This window comes from Rhodnius prolixus, unplaced genomic scaffold, assembly GCF_049639745.1.
Source record: "Rhodnius prolixus isolate KJV_2025 unplaced genomic scaffold, Rpr scaffold_7, whole genome shotgun sequence".
NCBI classification, from domain to species: Eukaryota; Metazoa; Arthropoda; class Insecta; order Hemiptera; family Reduviidae; genus Rhodnius; species Rhodnius prolixus.
Window position 1 is genome coordinate 3570186 of NW_027411582.1, and position 19665 is coordinate 3589850.

General features: G+C 30.2%; 1 protein-coding gene across 1 annotated transcript in view; it reads right to left on the reverse strand.

Annotated features, from left to right (window-relative positions):
• Window positions 1-19665, reverse strand: part of LOC141446749 (octopamine receptor Oamb-like) — a 191502-nt gene that overhangs the window by 160865 nt on the left and 10972 nt on the right. The window contains exons 2-3 of the mRNA XM_074113466.1: window positions 11832-11908; window positions 10142-10231 (exon numbers count right to left, since the gene is read on the reverse strand). The gene's annotated coding sequence lies outside the window, so the exon portion shown is untranslated. The remainder of the gene's footprint in view (window positions 1-10141; window positions 10232-11831; window positions 11909-19665) is intronic.

The window sequence follows — 19665 nt, forward strand, 5'->3', positions numbered from 1 at the left end:
GAAGTTAAAGTTTTCACTTTATAGAACAGAAACAAACTTTAACCCTAAATATCTCGTATTCTACTCGATAGAATTTTACTAAAATTTACACAATTATAGACAATAGTAATCTCCATTTACAGGTAAAATATAAACAAAATCTATCAAGTAGTTTTCGAGATATTTGAAGTTAATGATTTCACTCTGTAGAACAGGAACAAATTTTAACCCGAAATATCTCGTTTTCTGCTCGATAAATATTTACTAGAATTTACACAATTATAGACAATAGTAGTCTCCATATACAAGTAAAATATAAACTAAATCAATCGAGTAGTTTTCGAGATATTTGAAGTTAAAGTTTTCACTCTGTAGAACAGGAACAAACTTTAACCCTAAATATCTCGTTTTCTGTTCGTTAGATTTTTACTAAAATTTACACAATTATAGACAATAGTAGTCTCCATATACAAATAAAATATAAACAAAATCTATCCAGTAGTTTTCGAGATATTTGAAGATAAAGTTTTCACTCTGTAGAACAGGAACAAACATTAACCCTAAATATCTCGTATTCTACTCGATAGAATTTTACTAAAATTTACACAATTATAGACAATAGTAGTCTCTATATACAGGTAAAACATAAACAAAATCTATCGAGTAGTTTTCGAGATATTTGAAGTTAAAGTTTTCACTTTATAGAGCAGAAACCAACTTTAACCCTAAATATCTCGTATTCTACTCGATAGAATTTTACTAAAATTTACACAATTATAGACAATAGTAATCTCCATTTACAGGTAAAATATAAACAAAATCTATCAAGTAGTTTTCGAGATATTTGAAGTTAATGATTTCACTCTGTAGAACAGGAACAAATTTTAACCCGAAATATCTCGTTTTCTGCTCGATAGATTTTGACTAAAAATTACACAATTATAGACAATAGTAGTCTCCATATACTGGTAAAATATAAACAAAATCAATCGAGTAGTTTTCGAGATATTTGAAGTTAATGATTTCACTCTGTAGAAAAGGAACAAATTTTAACCCGAAATATCTCGTTTTCTGCTCGATAGATATTTACTAGAATTTACACAATTATAGACAATAGTAGTCTCCATATACAAGTAAAATATAAAAAAAATCAATCAAGTAGTTTTCGAGATATTTGAAGATAAAGTTTTCACTCTGTAGAACAGGAACAAACATTAACCCTAAATATCTCGTTTCCTGCACGATAGATTTTTACTAAAATTTACACAATTATAGACAAAACTTTTGTCTATATACTGGTGAAATATAAACAAAATCTATCGACTAGTTTTCGAGATATTTGAAGTTAAAGGTTTCACTTTGTAGAACAGGAACAAACTTTAACCCTAAATATCTCGTTTTCTACTCGATTGATTTTTATTAAAATTTACACAATTATAGACAATAGTAGTCTCCATATACTGGTAAAATATAAACAAAATCTATCGAGTAGTTTTCGAGATATTTGAAGTTAAACTTTTCACTTTGTAGAACAGGAACAAAATTTAACCCTAAATATCTCGTTTTCTGCTTGATAGATTTTGACTAAAAATTACACAATTATAGACAAAACTTGTGTCCATATACAGGTAAAATTTAAACAAAATCTATCACGTAGTTTTTGAGATATTTCAAGTTAAAGTTTTCACCTTGTAGAACAGGAACAAACTTTAACCCTAAATATCTCGTTTTCTGCTCGATAGATTTTTACTAAACTTTACACAATTATAGACAAAACTTTGTCTATATACTGGTGAAATATAAACAAAATCTATCGACTAGTTTTCGAGATATTTGAAGTTAAACTTTTCACTTTGTAGAACAGGAACAAACTTTAACCCTAAATATCTCGTTTTCTGCTCGATAGAATTTTACTAAAATTTACACAATTAGAGACAATATTAGTCTCCATATACAAGTAAAATATAAACAAAATCTATCGAGTAGTTTTCGAGATATTTGAAGATAAAGTTTTCACTCTGTAGAACAGGAACAAAAATTACCCCAAATATCTCGTTTCCTGCACGATAGATTTTGACTAAAAATTACACAATTATAGACAAAACTTGTGTCCATATACAGGTGAAATATAAACAAAATCTATCGAGATTATTTTTGAGATATTTCAAGTTAAAGTTTTCACCTTGTAGAACAGGAACAAACATTAACCCTAAATATCTCGTTTCCTGCACGATAGATTTTTACTAAAATTTACACAATTATAGACAATAGTAGTCTCCATATACTGGTAAAATATAAACAAAATCTATCGAGTAGTTTTCGAGATATTTGAAGTTAAAGTTTTCACTTTATAGAACAGAAACAAACTTTAACCCTAAATATCTCGTATTCTACTCGATAGAATTTTACTAAAATTTACACAATTATAGACAATAGTAATCTCCATTTACAGGTAAAATATAAACAAAATCTATCAAGTAGTTTTCGAGATATTTGAAGTTAATGATTTCACTCTGTAGAACAGGAACAAATTTTAACCCGAAATATCTCGTTTTCTGCTCGATAGATATTTACTAGAATTTACACAATTATAGACAATAGTAGTCTCCATATACTGGTAAAATATAAACAAAATCAATCGAGTAGTTTTCGAGATATTTGAAGTTAAAGTTTTCACTTTATAGAACAGAAACAAACTTTAACCCTAAATATCTCCTATTCTACTCGATAGAATTTTACTAAAATTTACACAATTATAGACAATAGTAATCTCCATTTACAGGTAAAATATAAACAAAATCTATCAAGTAGTTTTCGAGATATTTGAAGTTAATGATTTCACTCTGTAGAACAGGAACAAATTTTAACCCGAAATATCTCGTTTTCTGCTCGATAAATATTTACTAGAATTTACACAATTATAGACAATAGTAGTCTCCATATACAAGTAAAATATAAACAAAATCAATCGAGTAGTTTTCGAGATATTTGAAGTTAAAGTTTTCACTCTGTAGAACAGGAACAAACTTTAACCCTAAATATCTCGTTTTCTGTTCGTTAGATTTTTACTAAAATTTACACAATTATAGACAATAGTAATCTCCATTTACAGGTAAAATATAAACAAAATCTATCAAGTAGTTTTCGAGATATTTGAAGTTAATGATTTCACTCTGTAGAACAGGAACAAATTTTAACCCTAAATATCTCGTTTTCTGTTCGTTAGATTTTTACTAAAATTTACACAACTATAGACAATAGTAGTCTCCATATACAAATAAAATATAAACAAAATCTATCCAGTAGTTTTCGAGATATTTGAAGATAAAGTTTTCACTCTGTAGAACAGGAACAAACATTAACCCTAAATATCTCGTATTCTACTCGATAGAATTTTACTAAAATTTACACAATTATAGACAATAGTAATCTCCATTTACAGGTAAAATATAAACAAAATCTATCAAGTAGTTTTCGAGATATTTGAAGTTAATGATTTCACTCTGTAGAACAGGAACAAATTTTAACCCGAAATATCTCGTTTTCTGCTCGATAGAATTTTACTTAAATTTACACAATTAGAGACAATATTAGTCTCCATATACAGGTGAAATATAAACAAAATCTATCGAGATCATTTTTGAGATATTTCAAGTTAAAGTTTTCACCTTGTAGAACAGGAACAAACTTTAACCCTAAATATCTCGTTTCCTGCACGATAGATTTTTACTAAACTTTACACAATTATAGACAAAACTTTTGTCTATATACTGGTGAAATATAAACCAAATCTATCGACTAGTTTTCGAGATATTTGAAGTTAAAGTTTTCACTTTGTAGAACAGGAACCAACTTTAACCCTAAATATCTCGTTTTCTGCTTGATAGATTTTGACTAAAAATTACACAATTATAGACAAAACTTGTGTCCATATACTTGTAAAATTTAAACAAAATCTATCACGTAGTTTTTGAGATATTTCAAGTTAAAGTTTTCACCTTGTAGAACAGGAACAAACTTTAACCCTAAATATCTCGTTTTCTGCTCGATTGATTTTTATTAAAATTTACACAATTATAGACAATAGTAGTCTCCATATACTGGTAAAATATAAACAAAATCTATCGAGTAGTTTTCGAGATATTTGAAGTTAAACTTTTCACTTTGTAGAACAGGAACAAACTTTAACCCAAAATATCTCGTTTTCTGCTTGATAGATTTTGACTAAAAATTACTCAATTATAGACAAAACTTGTGTCCATATACAGGTAAAATTTAAACAAAATCTATCACGTAGTTTTTGAGATATTTCAAGTTAAAGTTTTCACCTTGTAGAACAGGAACAAACTTTAACCCTAAATATCTCGTTTTCTGCTCGATAGAATTTTACTAAAATTTACACAATTAGAGACAATATTAGTCTCCATATACAAGTAAAATATAAACAAAATCTATCGAGTAGTTTTCGAGATATTTGAAGATAAAGTTTTCACTCTGTAGAACAGGAACAAAAATTACCCTAAATATCTCGTTTCCTGCACGATAGATTTTGACTAAAAATTACACAATTATAGACAAAACTTGTGTCCATATACAGGTGAAATATAAACAAAATCTATCGAGATTATTTTTGAGATATTTCAAGTTAAAGTTTTCACCTTGTAGAACAGGAACAAACTTTAACCCTAAATATCTCGTTTCCTGCACGATAGATTTTTACTAAACTTTACACAATTATAGACAAAACTTTTGTCTATATACTGGTGAAATATAAACCAAATCTATCGACTAGTTTTCGAGATATTTGAAGTTAAAGTTTTCACTTTGTAGAACAGGAACCAACTTTAACCCTAAATATCTCGTTTTCTGCTTGATAGATTTTGACTAAAAATTACACAATTATAGACAAAACTTGTGTCCATATACAGGTAAAATTTAAACAAAATCTATCACGTAGTTTTTGAGATATTTCAAGTTAAAGTTTTCACCTTGTAGAACAGGAACAAACTTTAACCCTAAATATCTCGTTTTCTGCTCGATAGATTTTTACTAAACTTTACACAATTATAGACAAAACTTTTGTCTATATACTGGTGAAATATAAACAAAATCTATCGACTAGTTTTCGAGATATTTGAAGTTAAAGTTTTCACTTTATAGAACAGAAACAAACTTTAACCCTAAATATCTCGTTTTCTGTACGATAGATTTTTACTAAAATTTACAAAATTATAGACAATAGCAGTGTCTGTACACAAGTAAAATATAAATAAAATCTATCGAGTAGTTTTCGAGATATTTGAAGTTAACGTTTTCACTTTATACAACAGAAACAAACTTTAACCCTAAATATCTCGTTTTCTGCTCGATAGAATTTTACTAAAATTTACACAATTATAGACAATAGTAATCTCCATTTACAGGTAAAATATAAACAAAATCTATCAAGTAGTTTTCGAGATATTTGAAGTTAATGATTTCACTCTGTAGAACAGGAACAAATTTTAACCCGAAATAACTCGTTTTCTGCTCGATAGAATTTTACTAAAATTTACACAATTAGAGACAATATTAGTCTCCATATACAAGTAAAATATAAACAAAATCTATCGAGTAATTTTCGAGATATTTGAAGATAAAGTTTTCACTCTGTAGAACAGGAACAAAAATTACCCTAAATATCTCGTTTCCTGCACGATAGATTTTGACTAAAAATTACACAATTATAGACAAAACTTGTGTCCATATACAGGTGAAATATAAACAAAATCTATCGAGATTATTTTTGAGATATTTCAAGTTAAAGTTTTCACCTTGTAGAACAGGAACAAACTTTAACCCTAAATATCTCGTTTCCTGCACGATAGATTTTTACTAAACTTTACACAATTATAGACAAAACTTTTGTCTATATACTGGTGAAATATAAACCAAATCTATCGACTAGTTTTCGAGATATTTGAAGTTAAAGTTTTCACTTTGTAGAACAGGAACCAACTTTAACCCTAAATATCTCGTTTTCTGCTTGATAGATTTTGACTAAAAATTACACAATTATAGACAAAACTTGTGTCCATATACAGGTAAAATTTAAACAAAATCTATCACGTAGTTTTTGAGATATTTCAAGTTAAAGTTTTCACCTTGTAGAACAGGAACAAACTTTAACCCTAAATATCTCGTTTTCTGCTCGATAGATTTTTACTAAACTTTACACAATTATAGACAAAACTTTTGTCTATATACTGGTGAAATATAAACAAAATCTATCGACTAGTTTTCGAGATATTTGAAGTTAAAGTTTTCACTTTATAGAACAGAAACAAACTTTAACCCTAAATATCTCGTTTTCTGTACGATAGATTTTTACTAAAATTTACAAAATTATAGACAATAGCAGTGTCTGTACACAAGTAAAATATAAATAAAATCTATCGAGTAGTTTTCGAGATATTTGAAGTTAACGTTTTCACTTTATACAACAGAAACAAACTTTAACCCTAAATATCTCGTTTTCTGCTCGATAGAATTTTACTAAAATTTACACAATTATAGACAATAGTAATCTCCATTTACAGGTAAAATATAAACAAAATCTATCAAGTAGTTTTCGAGATATTTGAAGTTAATGATTTCACTCTGTAGAACAGGAACAAATTTTAACCCGAAATAACTCGTTTTCTGCTCGATAGAATTTTACTAAAATTTACACAATTAGAGACAATATTAGTCTCCATATACAAGTAAAATATAAACAAAATCTATCGAGTAATTTTCGAGATATTTGAAGATAAAGTTTTCACTCTGTAGAACAGGAACAAAAATTACCCTAAATATCTCGTTTCCTGCACGATAGATTTTGACTAAAAATTACACAATTATAGACAAAACTTGTGTCCATATACAGGTGAAATATAAACAAAATCTATCGAGATCATTTTTGAGATATTTCAAGTTAAAGTTTTCACCTTGTAGAACAGGAACAAACTTTAACCCTAAATATCTCGTTTCCTGCACGATAGATTTTTACTAAACTTTACACAATTATAGACAAAACTTTTGTCTATATACTGGTGAAATATAAACCAAATCTATCGACTAGTTTTCGAGATATTTGAAGTTAAAGTTTTCACTTTGTAGAACAGGAACCAACTTTAACCCTAAATATCTCGTTTTCTGCTTGATAGATTTTGACTAAAAATTACACAATTATAGACAAAACTTGTGTCCATATACTTGTAAAATTTAAACAAAATCTATCACGTAGTTTTTGAGATATTTCAAGTTAAAGTTTTCACCTTGTAGAACAGGAACAAACTTTAACCCTAAATATCTCGTTTTCTGCTCGATTGATTTTTATTAAAATTTACACAATTATAGACAATAGTAGTCTCCATATACTGGTAAAATATAAACAAAATCTATCGAGTAGTTTTCGAGATATTTGAAGTTAAACTTTTCACTTTGTAGAACAGGAACAAACTTTAACCCAAAATATCTCGTTTTCTGCTTGATAGATTTTGACTAAAAATTACTCAATTATAGACAAAACTTGTGTCCATATACAGGTAAAATTTAAACAAAATCTATCACGTAGTTTTTGAGATATTTCAAGTTAAAGTTTTCACCTTGTAGAACAGGAACAAACTTTAACCCTAAATATCTCGTTTTCTCCTCGATAGATTTTTACTAAACTTTACAGAATTATAGACAAAACTTTTGTCTATATACTGGTAAAATATAAACAAAATCTATGGACTAGTTTTCGAGATATTTGAAGTTAAACTTTTCACTTTGTAGAACAGGAACAAACTTTAACCCTAAATATCTCGTTTTCTGCTCGATAGAATTTTACTAAAATTTACACAATTAGAGACAATATTAGTCTCCATATACAAGTAAAATATAAACAAAATCTATCGAGTAGTTTTCGAGATATTTGAAGATAAAGTTTTCACTCTGTAGAACAGGAACAAAAATTACCCTAAATATCTCGTTTCCTACACGATAGATTTTGACTAAAAATTACACAATTATAGACAAAACTTGTGTCCATATACAGGTGAAATATAAACAAAATCTATCGAGATTATTTTTGAGATATTTCAAGTTAAAGTTTTCACCTTGTAGAACAGGAACAAACTTTAACCCTAAATATCTCGTTTCCTGCACGATAGATTTTTACTAAACTTTACACAATTATAGACAAAACTTTTGTCTATATACTGGTGAAATATAAACCAAATCTATCGACTAGTTTTCGAGATATTTGAAGTTAAAGTTTTCACTTTGTAGAACAGGAACCAACTTTAACCCTAAATATCTCGTTTTCTGCTTGATAGATTTTGACTAAAAATTACACAATTATAGACAAAACTTGTGTCCATATACAGGTAAAATTTAAACAAAATCTATCACGTAGTTTTTGAGATATTTCAAGTTAAAGTTTTCACCTTGTAGAACAGGAACAAACTTTAACCCTAAATATCTCGTTTTCTGCTCGATAGATTTTTACTAAACTTTACACAATTATAGACAAAACTTTTGTCTATATACTGGTGAAATATAAACAAAATCTATCGACTAGTTTTCGAGATATTTGAAGTTAAAGTTTTCACTTTATAGAACAGAAACAAACTTTAACCCTAAATATCTCGTTTTCTGTACGATAGATTTTTACTAAAATTTACAAAATTATAGACAATAGCAGTGTCTGTACACAAGTAAAATATAAATAAAATCTATCGAGTAGTTTTCCAGATATTTCAAGTTATATGAATCGTCTGTTTGCTTCTTTCCCGTATGTGGATTCGAGGTTAGTCGTTTGTCCATGAAGAGTCCTACCTAGTAGGACACCTACTTAACACAGTCTTCTGTGTGAAGAGGAGTGAGGTGGAGGTTTAAACGGGTGGAAGGATAGTTCGCCTTAGTGAGAATGTTATGTAATTATATTTGCTTTTATTCTCCATTTCTTTAGCCAAGACTCCGTTAGATGGGAATTCAAGGCAAGCACCTGGTCTTTGTAAGGAGAGAGGATTGGCCGTATCACTGTTAGGAATATCAGCAGTGTATATGGTATAGAGTACGGGGCCCAAAGAGCACTTCCTTGGGAAACACCTGCACCGAACTTGGGAAGGAAAGAAGGAGAATAGGAATTTCACGACACTAAAAAATCGTCCAGAAAGATAAGATTGGAGAATAGGTAATTACGTAGTTGGTAGGATGCTCCCGGGAGTTTAGCAAACCATTTCCGGTACATTACAAATTTTAAAGGAAAAATTGAAATCACTCTAAAATGTTGTAACATGAATTTGCTTGAATTTACTTACAAATATTTCTAATAAAATGTGAGAAAAAAGATAAAAATAAAATTTCTTATATTATTATCTGAATAAAACGTAAAAATCAATAAATATTATTTGAACCAATATTATTTGAAAAGATGGAGTTCACCATAAATCTTGTTCCTAGAAGATTATTAACAAAAAATAAATAAGTCGTGTTTCCTAATTGAATTATTTCACAGCTTAGCAAAGGTGAGGTTAACTTCCCTCAGTTCATTTCTAAACTTACTTGACCAAATCTCAAAAGTTTTATGACTAACTAACTTATTTTCATTTACCTTCAATTTTATTTCCAGCTATTATTTAAAAATATCATATTTTTATTTAGTTTAAATTGAGTGTAGGTTATGTTCTATTAGAATTCAATAAGTTTCAACAGTATGGAAAGGCAGAGGTTGTGCTTTGTGATTGGAGGAAAACAAAAAAAATGTAACCAATAAAATAAAAGGCAGAACACGTGTAAATTGGAAGCGCGAAAACGTTTTTGGTAAGTACCAGACAAAAGGTGAATTGTGGGTAATAACCTTCTACACTTATAACCTTAAAATTTGTTTTTGTTTGTTGTTTATTTTTAAAAAAATAAAATGATAAATGATAATAATAACTAGATAATAACTAATAAAGTTTAAACAAAATTAGAAAACTTGGCACTAAAATTTAAGTCAACACTGACATAACCTTTTTTTTAAGTACAACTTAAGTATAACTTTAAAAAGATAGAAATTGAACCAGCAAATGAGCTTTAAAAAAAACTTTATACTTTCTTATACAGTAATGGTTAAAAGAAAACGCTATAAGTGTAACTGCTATTTTCTTACCTTAAAGTGCTTCAAGTGTTGACCTTAAACTGTACTCTAATCTCACAAGAAATACACTGGCAGCCACCAAAAACCCAAGCACGGATATACCTGTAGATGGGTAAAATTTGATTTAAAAAAATTAAGCTCATTTCTCAGTTAAAATGAACAACATGGAAATTCTGGAAAATGTATGAAAAACTGGGTATGAATTTTTGGTAATTATATTCTATTAATTTTTGGTTAATTTAAGAAGTAAACCAAACTTCTTTTTTTAATAACCAATCTTTTTGCAGACATTTTTTTTCTTTTTAAAGGTTATACGGTAAATGTAAAGAATAGCGCCCGGAGGTGTGGCCTAATTCGAAGTGATTCTAATTCGCTGTTACTATATAACCCGCCAAATTCAAATGTAAATATAAAAATATTTCTTACACCCCTGATCTATTTTTTGTTTTTATGGGGGGCTTCGCCCTCCACACCCCCCTCACTGCCCCACTAATCCACACACAACTCTAATTTGTAATTCAGACACATGAAAAACAAAAGAAAAGAAGCCTACCTTATTCAATGCAATCCCTATCCTTCTGTTTCTACACTTTATTCACTCCCTTAAATAATGCTCTCATTTGATCGCCCATGGAAAAATGACTCCTTTTCATACTTATCATCTAACTTCCACACTTCGGACCTACATATCTATTACTAATAATTAAACCAACACTTATTCAAAATGATAAAACTTTCATCTCTTCATCCTCCCTCAGAACACATTCATGCTTTAAATTAAAGAAAAACTGTAAATTCAAAACGCTCATCTTTTATGAAGTTTCAAAAAAAAAAGTAACCTAAAGTTACACACGGGACACTAGCGGGAACTGATAATACGTTGGAAAGGAAGCAGTTACTAAGTGTGAGTGTACTGCGCATGCTCACTAAAAATAAATAGGCAAGAAATTCAAAAAAATTATATACAGCACATTAGCGGGAAGTTGAGAAATTTAAAAAGAATATATTGAACATTGGCAGGAAGTAGTTTAAAAAGTGAACAGTAACTGTGCTGTACTGCGCATGCCCCAAAAATAAACAGGCCACACCTCCGGGCGCTATTCTTTACATTAGCCGAGAACTCATCTGAATTTGAGAAATTGAAAAAAAACTGCAACATTACAGTTTTAAAAAATAGCACATCTTAAGCTACAAAAGATCCAAAAGAAAACTTTTGATCTTGGGACTCTTAAGGTCATTTTCAGGGCTTATTAACAATATTTTTTTTTTTTTTTTTTACATTTTTTAACAACAAAAAGGTAGAGTGAGGATTCAAGACGAACAATCATTTTGATGTTAAAAAATGAAAAACATATCACCACCAAACAACATCACCAAAAACTATGAACAATTTTGCTACAATAGAAAATCAATTAATTAATATTAAAAATCATCAAACATAATTTGAATTAGATGTATGATAATAAAAACTGAACCATCTCTAGATTATCAACTTTTTCTCTAACGCCATATTGAATTGAAGAGATCTGTTAGCATAAATTAATGGTACTTTTTCTTTTATCAATTACAAAATGAATACTTCATTAAACTTAAAGAATTTTGCATAGATTTAAAGCTTACAATTCAATTAACAAATTGAAGCAATCATTTTAGTGAATTTCTTAAATTTAAATCAATAAATAGTTAAAGAAAATTTACTTACATATTGAATTAGTGTACACTTAAAAACATCACGAGATGGACTAGTCCACTGGTACAGTAAAAGAGGGGGATGAACATCTGTATGAACAATAATAATAAAATACAAACATTAAAATTAAAATTTAGTATAATTGTAAATTTAATGATAATAAATAATAATTTTTGTATTTTTAATTAAATAAAGTATTTAATTACTTTTTAAATAAACATTGTAAATGATCAGCAATGTTAATTATAAAAATATTTGTACAAAGCCGACTTAACTGTCAAATTTATTTAATTATTAGTGGTTAATTAATTACAAATAATTATTATTCCTAATTAATTTAATAATTTATTTTAAACAATTATTAATTATTACCCATAATTTATTTTTAATCAATTACAAATAATTATTATTCCTAATTAATAATAATTTATTTTTAAACAATTATAAATAACTATTATCCGTTATTAGTTAATTAATTTATTTTTAATTATTTATATTTATATACACTTATTCATCCAGTACCTTTTTATTTTCAAGTCGGCCATTACTATGTGACCTAGTTCTTATGTACCAGTGTAATTTCGATTTAATTTTTTGATTGTGAATCCAAACTTTCGTGTTGTAATTTGTGAATTGTAAATTGTGTTGAAGTTTTGTTTTTAGATAAGTGCAATGAACTTAAACTAATTAAATCTTTCAATCTCTCTCTCACAATCGGATGCTGTGAACAATATCTCTTATTCATAATCATTATCATCATTAAATTAAGGTAATTTTACTTTATATTTATACAGTTTTTTTTGCTTCAATACATATCTTCAATACATTTAGATTAATCTATGTTTTTTGGAATATATTGTTCCCGAAATTGAATAAATAATTAAAGCTTTTATTGAATAAATATTAAAGGTTTCATCCTTCAATATTGAAAATTTCCAATCATTAATTTTATTGTAATTTAGCTTTTCCCCAATCTAGAGCTTGCCCTCCAGACCGGTCCTTTTAATCAGGACTCTTAAAGCTCCCTCAGACCTTGGTTTTTCCTCCCCGAGAAGTAACAACCTTAGCCACACGAGCCCCTCACACTGACACAACACGTGCAGTGCCCCGTTTCGTCTCCTCCTCCTCCTGACAGAACCTATCATCCGCCAGGCCCTTGCAAAGCATGTGTTTTCTGAGCCTACAGTGGCCGGTATTTACTTGGTAACTGCTTAGACCCTTTGAGAAAACCCAAGGGAAATGATTGTCAAACAAAAGGACTTTTTACTTGCCACTCCTTAATCTTTAAATTAAATCGTTTCACAGAATCAAAGAAATTCATAGATTGTTATGAATAGGGTAAATTGTTACTAGATTCATGTATTTTATGAAGGAAGAAAAAAACTAAAGGGCCCCAATTTGAGACAACTAAATCTTTTTAGTTAATAAGATCAGAAAATTTAAGCAAAACTTGAGTACAAAGTTATTTGATTTAAACACTGTAAATACAGAGTCTGGAATATTCCAAATGTTTTGTGGAAATAATAAAGTTTCCCGAACTGAAAACTGCTTAGCAAGGGAGTGTAAAAGCAAATATGTTCATGAGTAACTTTATATTTAAGTATTATTTAAGTTTAAGCTCAGAATTTTGTAAGCATGATGTAAGTTTTATAGGTCATTTTACATTTAGAAGTATTTCAAGCCCTTTTCAAAGTTCATTCAAAGGCATTTCTCACAAACAGATTGAAGTCAATTTAGAAAGGGCTTTAAACATCTGGAAGAACTAGTGGTCGAAGGTAGTCAGGAAGTATTATTGGGTTATTGAAGGGCTTTAAGTGGTAAAACATAAACCATGTTTAAATTGTATTTCTTCTTCTCCTATTTTGGTAGTTCAGCCCTTTAAGGAGCTTGGACTTCTTCGAGTTGTTGTTTTTTTGGCCCAGTTTAGTGTTGTTACTCAACAACACCCTTTTTATAGCACAGATTTAGATTTGTAGAGCCTAAGGACGCTCTTTGTCTTAGCTTTGCCCTAATCTCCAGTTAGATAGAAGTGGACTTGTAGTCGGGGTCTTGTAAGTGGGGCGTCAGTGGAATCAGTCATGTACTAGGGTAGGATCTCATGAGATTGCAACAATAAGGAAGCTGCGTGCAGGGGTAAAACATGTATTTGGTCACTAAATGTGCATTTAAACTCATTTCGAGCATCATTTTACAAGCTGTTCAGGCAATATCGAAGTACAATTTAAGTCCAGCTACCAATTAGGGATGAAAAGACGCCTAGCTAACACATTTTGCCCAAAATTTCCCAGATTAACATGTTCAATTAAAAAGCAATTCTAGGATATCGAACCCAGTGCCCAAATACTTGCACTTTATTGCAGAGTTTGGGCATAATATTGAAGTCAACTATCTGATTAACAACTTCTACGTAAGATCGCAGAAAATGTTATCACTTTAATTGTGATAAAAGTGTGATCATTGTTTTCACCATATTTTTCCAAAACAGTTTTCCCAAAAGTTAAAATCAGTTTTTCTTCTGTTTTAGGTAAGGAAAATGCTTCTAGGAGCTATTTATATTTTCAACGTTTTGAGTTTGAATTTGGAAAAGTGAGTAACCATTTCTTTGATTCTGTTTTAAAGCTTTCCGGTTTTTAGCACCATTTTTATCGGTTTGAAGGTTCTTTTGGTGGTAGTCTTGAGCATTGAATAGCGTCGCCTTGATTCCGTATGGGTTCTCGCTTGATATTCTTGCTTTCACTTTTCCAGTCTGGTCTGTTTTGGTTTACTTATTCTGTTCATTATCTTAACAGAGAGGGCTAGATTCTTCATAGAAGCTTTATTGGCTATTATTCTTTCGCCAAAGTTGCTCTGACTTCCATTATGGCAAGACATCCATTGAGCTATGTTATAAACAGAAAATGGCCCTGCTGTCTAACACAATGTAATGGTTGTTGCATTTAATTTCCAATTCGGTTATTGTACTTCCACAAGCGCTGCCTATTTTACTTCTTGAAAAATAGGATTTCTCGTCGAAGTCAACTGCAAATTTGCCAATTTCCGCGTAATTATTAAAACGGTAAATGCTCTTCCGTTTCTGAGTATTCACACCGCCGTTTTTTTTTTTTATTTATTTATTTTTAACCACCATGAAATAATTAATTCTAAAAATTAATAAAAGCATTTGACTCGGTCAAATTGTTCAAAATACATTAATCATATGGACTCAATAAATCTTTGAACCAAAGCCCACAGATTTCTTGTTCTAGAAACAGATTCCTTGTTCCAGAAACAAATTCCTTGTTCTAGAAACAGATTCCTTGTTCTAAAACCAGATTCCTTGTTCCAGAAACAAATTCCTTGTTCTAGAAACAGATTCCTTGTTCTAAAACCAGATTCCTTGTTCTAAAACCAGGTTCCTTGTTCCAGAAACTAATTCCTGGTTCTAGAAACAGATTCCTTGTTCTAGCATCATCCAAACAAGATTACGGTGACTAGATCTGTTATACCCAAAATAAGAATGTGGTTGGGTAGGAGCTCCTTCTATTATTAAAGGTTATCTCTTTCCCAATAGTTAGGTTACAGTATTAGGAGAATATTACAAAGTTTATTTCCTACGAAAAAATATATTATAAAACATGTACACCAACATAAACATTACTAAAATTCTAATATGTACAAGCTAGAAACTTGAAAATATATCTGCCAGAATAGCATACCAGTATCTCGAGATCTCGTTTAATCAACTAGATTTTCTTTCACAGCTGACAATCTTAAAGCGGGACATCTGTTAAGCTTGAAATTAATTAGCCATAAGTCTGTCAACGTTATGCGCATGCGTGACGTTTTGCTTCCATGATGCTTTCTGTAAGTGCGTGTGTTTGTGTGAGTCTAATTCTTGTAGGTTGAGTTCATTTCTGTAAGTAGTCGTGCCCTATATAAGACATTTATTTATTTCTACGTGAGAATAGAAATATAATTTATGTGAAATAAATTATGTAATAAATTTTAATAAATACGTATCATTTCCATTTTTGTCTGAGACTGGTCTTCCAAGTCGCTAGATTATTTTTCACCTCTAACTGAATTTGATAAACATTTTATTATTATTTTTTCTCTCTCACTCTTTTAGTAAAAAGGAAGTATGGCGATCGTGACAAAATTTTTGATAATTACGTTTTTTAAACCGGAAATGTCCGCACAGAGATCTTCTAAGAACAAAAAAAAAAAGTGTTTTTTAGAATTTTGGGGGGTTCTTCCGGTAAACATTTAGACGATTCCCTCTAAATTTTTATTTTATTTTACTGTAATGTACGGTTCGATGTTTTGTTTACTGTTTAGGTGGATTAAGGTGGTTAAGGTGTTGCTAAAATTCTAGTATAAAGGAAATTCCTCAAATAAGTCTCTAACAGGAAGTAACATCTGTACGCAATGGTTTTTCCATTTTTTTAAAATTAGGTGTCGAGGACGGAGGCGACTAACAAACATACTTTACTGTAAATTTCTCACAATTACCCATTAAATCAAAGCTTATTGACCGGGAATCGAACCCACTAAACCAACAATATATCTTAGCATTGCGGGTCTAGCCTATAATCGCCAAACATACTTTACTGTAAATTTCTCATATTAACCATTAAATAAAATCCAAGGCTTAGAGATAGAGAATCGAACCCACTAAACCAACAATACATCTTAGCATTGCGGGTCTAGCCTATAACCGCCTAACATACTTTTCTATAAATTTCTCATATTAAACAATAAATAAAATCCAAGTTTTAGAGATAGGGAATCGAACCCTCTAAACCAACAATACATCTTAGCATTGCGGGTCTAGCCTATAACCGCCTAACATACTTTACTATAAATTTCTCATATTAACCATTAAATAAAATCCAAGGCTTAGAGATAGAGAATCGAACCCACTAAACCAACAATACATCTTAGCATTGCGGGTCTAGCCTATAACCGCCTAACATACTTTTCTATAAATTTCTCATATTAAACAATAAATAAAATCCAAGTTTTAGAGATAGGGAATCGAACCCTCTAAACCAACAATACATCTTAGCATTGCGGGTCTAGCCTATAACCGCCTAACATACTTTACTATAAATTTCTCATATTAACCATTAAATAAAATCCAAGGCTTAGAGATAGAGAATCGAACCCACTAAACCAACAATACATCTTAGCATTGCGGGTCTAGTCTCTTAACCGCTCGGCTATCGTGGCGCCTCAGTAAAATGTTCTTCGCCCATCATTCTTCACTATTTACATCGCAGACATTTTTTTTTAGTTCGGCTAATTCCCCCTTCCCCAAAAATAGCTTCCCCAGTTCTATGCGCAAACTTCTTCATATATTACTTCCAGCACAACTACATGGATTTTAGGGAAATTCTAGAGGATGAGAAGTTTTGGCTTTCCTGGTCAGAAGTATGTTAAATTTGATTTCAATTGTTCATAGTTTGGCCGGATTTAATGAAACGGAAACTTTGATAGTTACAAAAAAGTCTTATGAGTAGAAAGTTAGTTTTTCAAAGATTATTTTCAGATAAAAGCTGAACATTCAGAAATCTTGAAACTATGTTGAAAATAGTGAGGAGAGAAATAGTTTGACGCTGAATTAATGGGGAGAATAAGAGTCCCAAAAGGATACGGATAGGGAATGTGCCTTAGATACAGGCCGTCCTTCCAAATTGATATAACTGTCTCCATAAATAACGGGGGAAACGTGATAAAACCTAAGTAAGCCTGTTTATTGACTTTTGGCCCAAGTGCTTCGGGTTATTTAAACGAAAAAGTTATCTTTTGAGTTGAGAAAATATTCTACTACAAGTTAACATTCTCAGACGTTATATTTTATGTTTTTGTTGATGTTCAAAAATGTTGACTTGGACAAATCCTATTATTCGGAAGGGATCAACAAACTAGAGCAGCGTTGGACGAAGTGTATAAGCCTAAAAGGAGACTATGTTGAAAAATAAAAAAGGTTTACCCCAAAAAATTAAGTAGTTTTTATTTTTGCACGGACTTTTCAAACGACCCTCGTATAAATGAAATGTTGGGTACTCGCTGATTTGTGTACCTTTTGGCGTTTAATCAACCCTTATACTTAAAATTTTAAACTGTAAGTTTTTGTTAAGGAGATATTGAATACGTACTAACTTGTACGAGTAAATAACACGGGAAAAGGATATTAAATCAACATCAAAATATTATTAATATTTTATTAACTGAGAAGTAACGACCGGAAAAATAAGATTTGTGTTTCCTTTTACAGTCCAATTGAAAATACGGAAATGGCACCATATCTAGAGTTTGATGCTCTTAAAAAAAAAAAATTAACAAACATATTTTGGACTATCAGTTTAGCCAACTTAATTCAAGGTAAACTAAATAATTCTTTCCCCCCTCCTCCTCTCCACCAGTACAAGGTAAAAGTTATTTTTGCGCATTTAAGTTAGTTCCTTATCTAAGATGCTGTGAAATTCTGGATTGATGGGAATTTAGCCCCCTCCAAAATTTTTTAAAATATTCCTGAAGATTAGTAAAGGTCAGTTAGAGATTACTATAATTTATTGACGGTATTCTATTTTGCAAAAAAATATCCACATCAAAAAAAATGGAATAAATAATTTAGTAATTTATAGTGAATATTATCACGATTTTTTTGATGTTATTACAATTCTTAGGGGACTTGAATTTGTTTACTTTAGGTGCCACAAGGTTGATTTTTAATTTCTAATAAAGATACAATTTTCTAAAAAGTCGATAAGCAAACGTAACAATAAATCAGCTGGTAAGCTTGAAGATTTAAAAGTTCATTGTTTAACCAAACTAAATAACCTACTTTACCCCCTCCACCTAGCTGTGGTTTTAACCCATGAAAAATAGGGCAAAACGTTTGCCCTAGTTGAAAATAATAAAGGTATAAAGGTTTGGGATTAAATGGTGCGTGAATCCTCTCCAGCGAAAAGAACTTGAATCCCTGGCTACCAGAATGTGCCACTGTTCCCGCCGCAAAAGTTAAAAATACCATATATATCATGCCCGCCAAAACAATGCCCACGTCATCCTTGTTCAAGAACTAGGATAAAATAAGTATTGCGAGGAAAACTCACTTGAAGTAAATGTTGCTAAAACCGTCGTAGTGCCGTTCAAGAAAGCAGGACCGATTAAACATATTAAACCTCTCTATTATAACAAAGAAGTGGTTGAAGTAAAATCAGATTTTATTTATTTGGGAGTCCCTTTTTCCTCTAGTGGAAAATTTAGGAAAGCTTCTGAGGATTTCGTTGCAAAGAGTCAGCTGGCGATTCCTCAGGTGTTAAAAATTTTAAATAGTTCCAAATGTGATACATGGCAGCCTAGAATTCGTTTATTTGATTCTTTGGTTTCAAGTATTCTACTCTATTGTTCTGAAGTGTGGGCCCTCCCCTACATTGATATGGTAGAAAAAATACAGATAAAGTTTTTTAAGTTATTGTTGGGTCTCACCAATACATACACCGGACTCATACGTACGAGTGGAGACTTGTCAAGCACATTTGGGGGTCGCAGTTTTTAAAAGAAGTATAAAGTGGTGGTATAAATTGCTGACTATGCCAAAAGATAGTTTACCTAATATTTGCTTCACAAGATTAATTGAGATTATGGGTAATAGAAAGATACCTTTTAATTTGGCCACGTATTTATTTAGTTCCCTCGTTACTGTGGGGGCTCATGATATATGGCAGGCTCAGAATCCTGAACTTTTAAAACGAAATATGAAAAATATGTTTGAGAAATGTACCAATAACAGTTTAAGTCGGGATCTTGATACTGCTCTCAATGCTGCCTATAATTTACACTATAGACATGTTTTGCC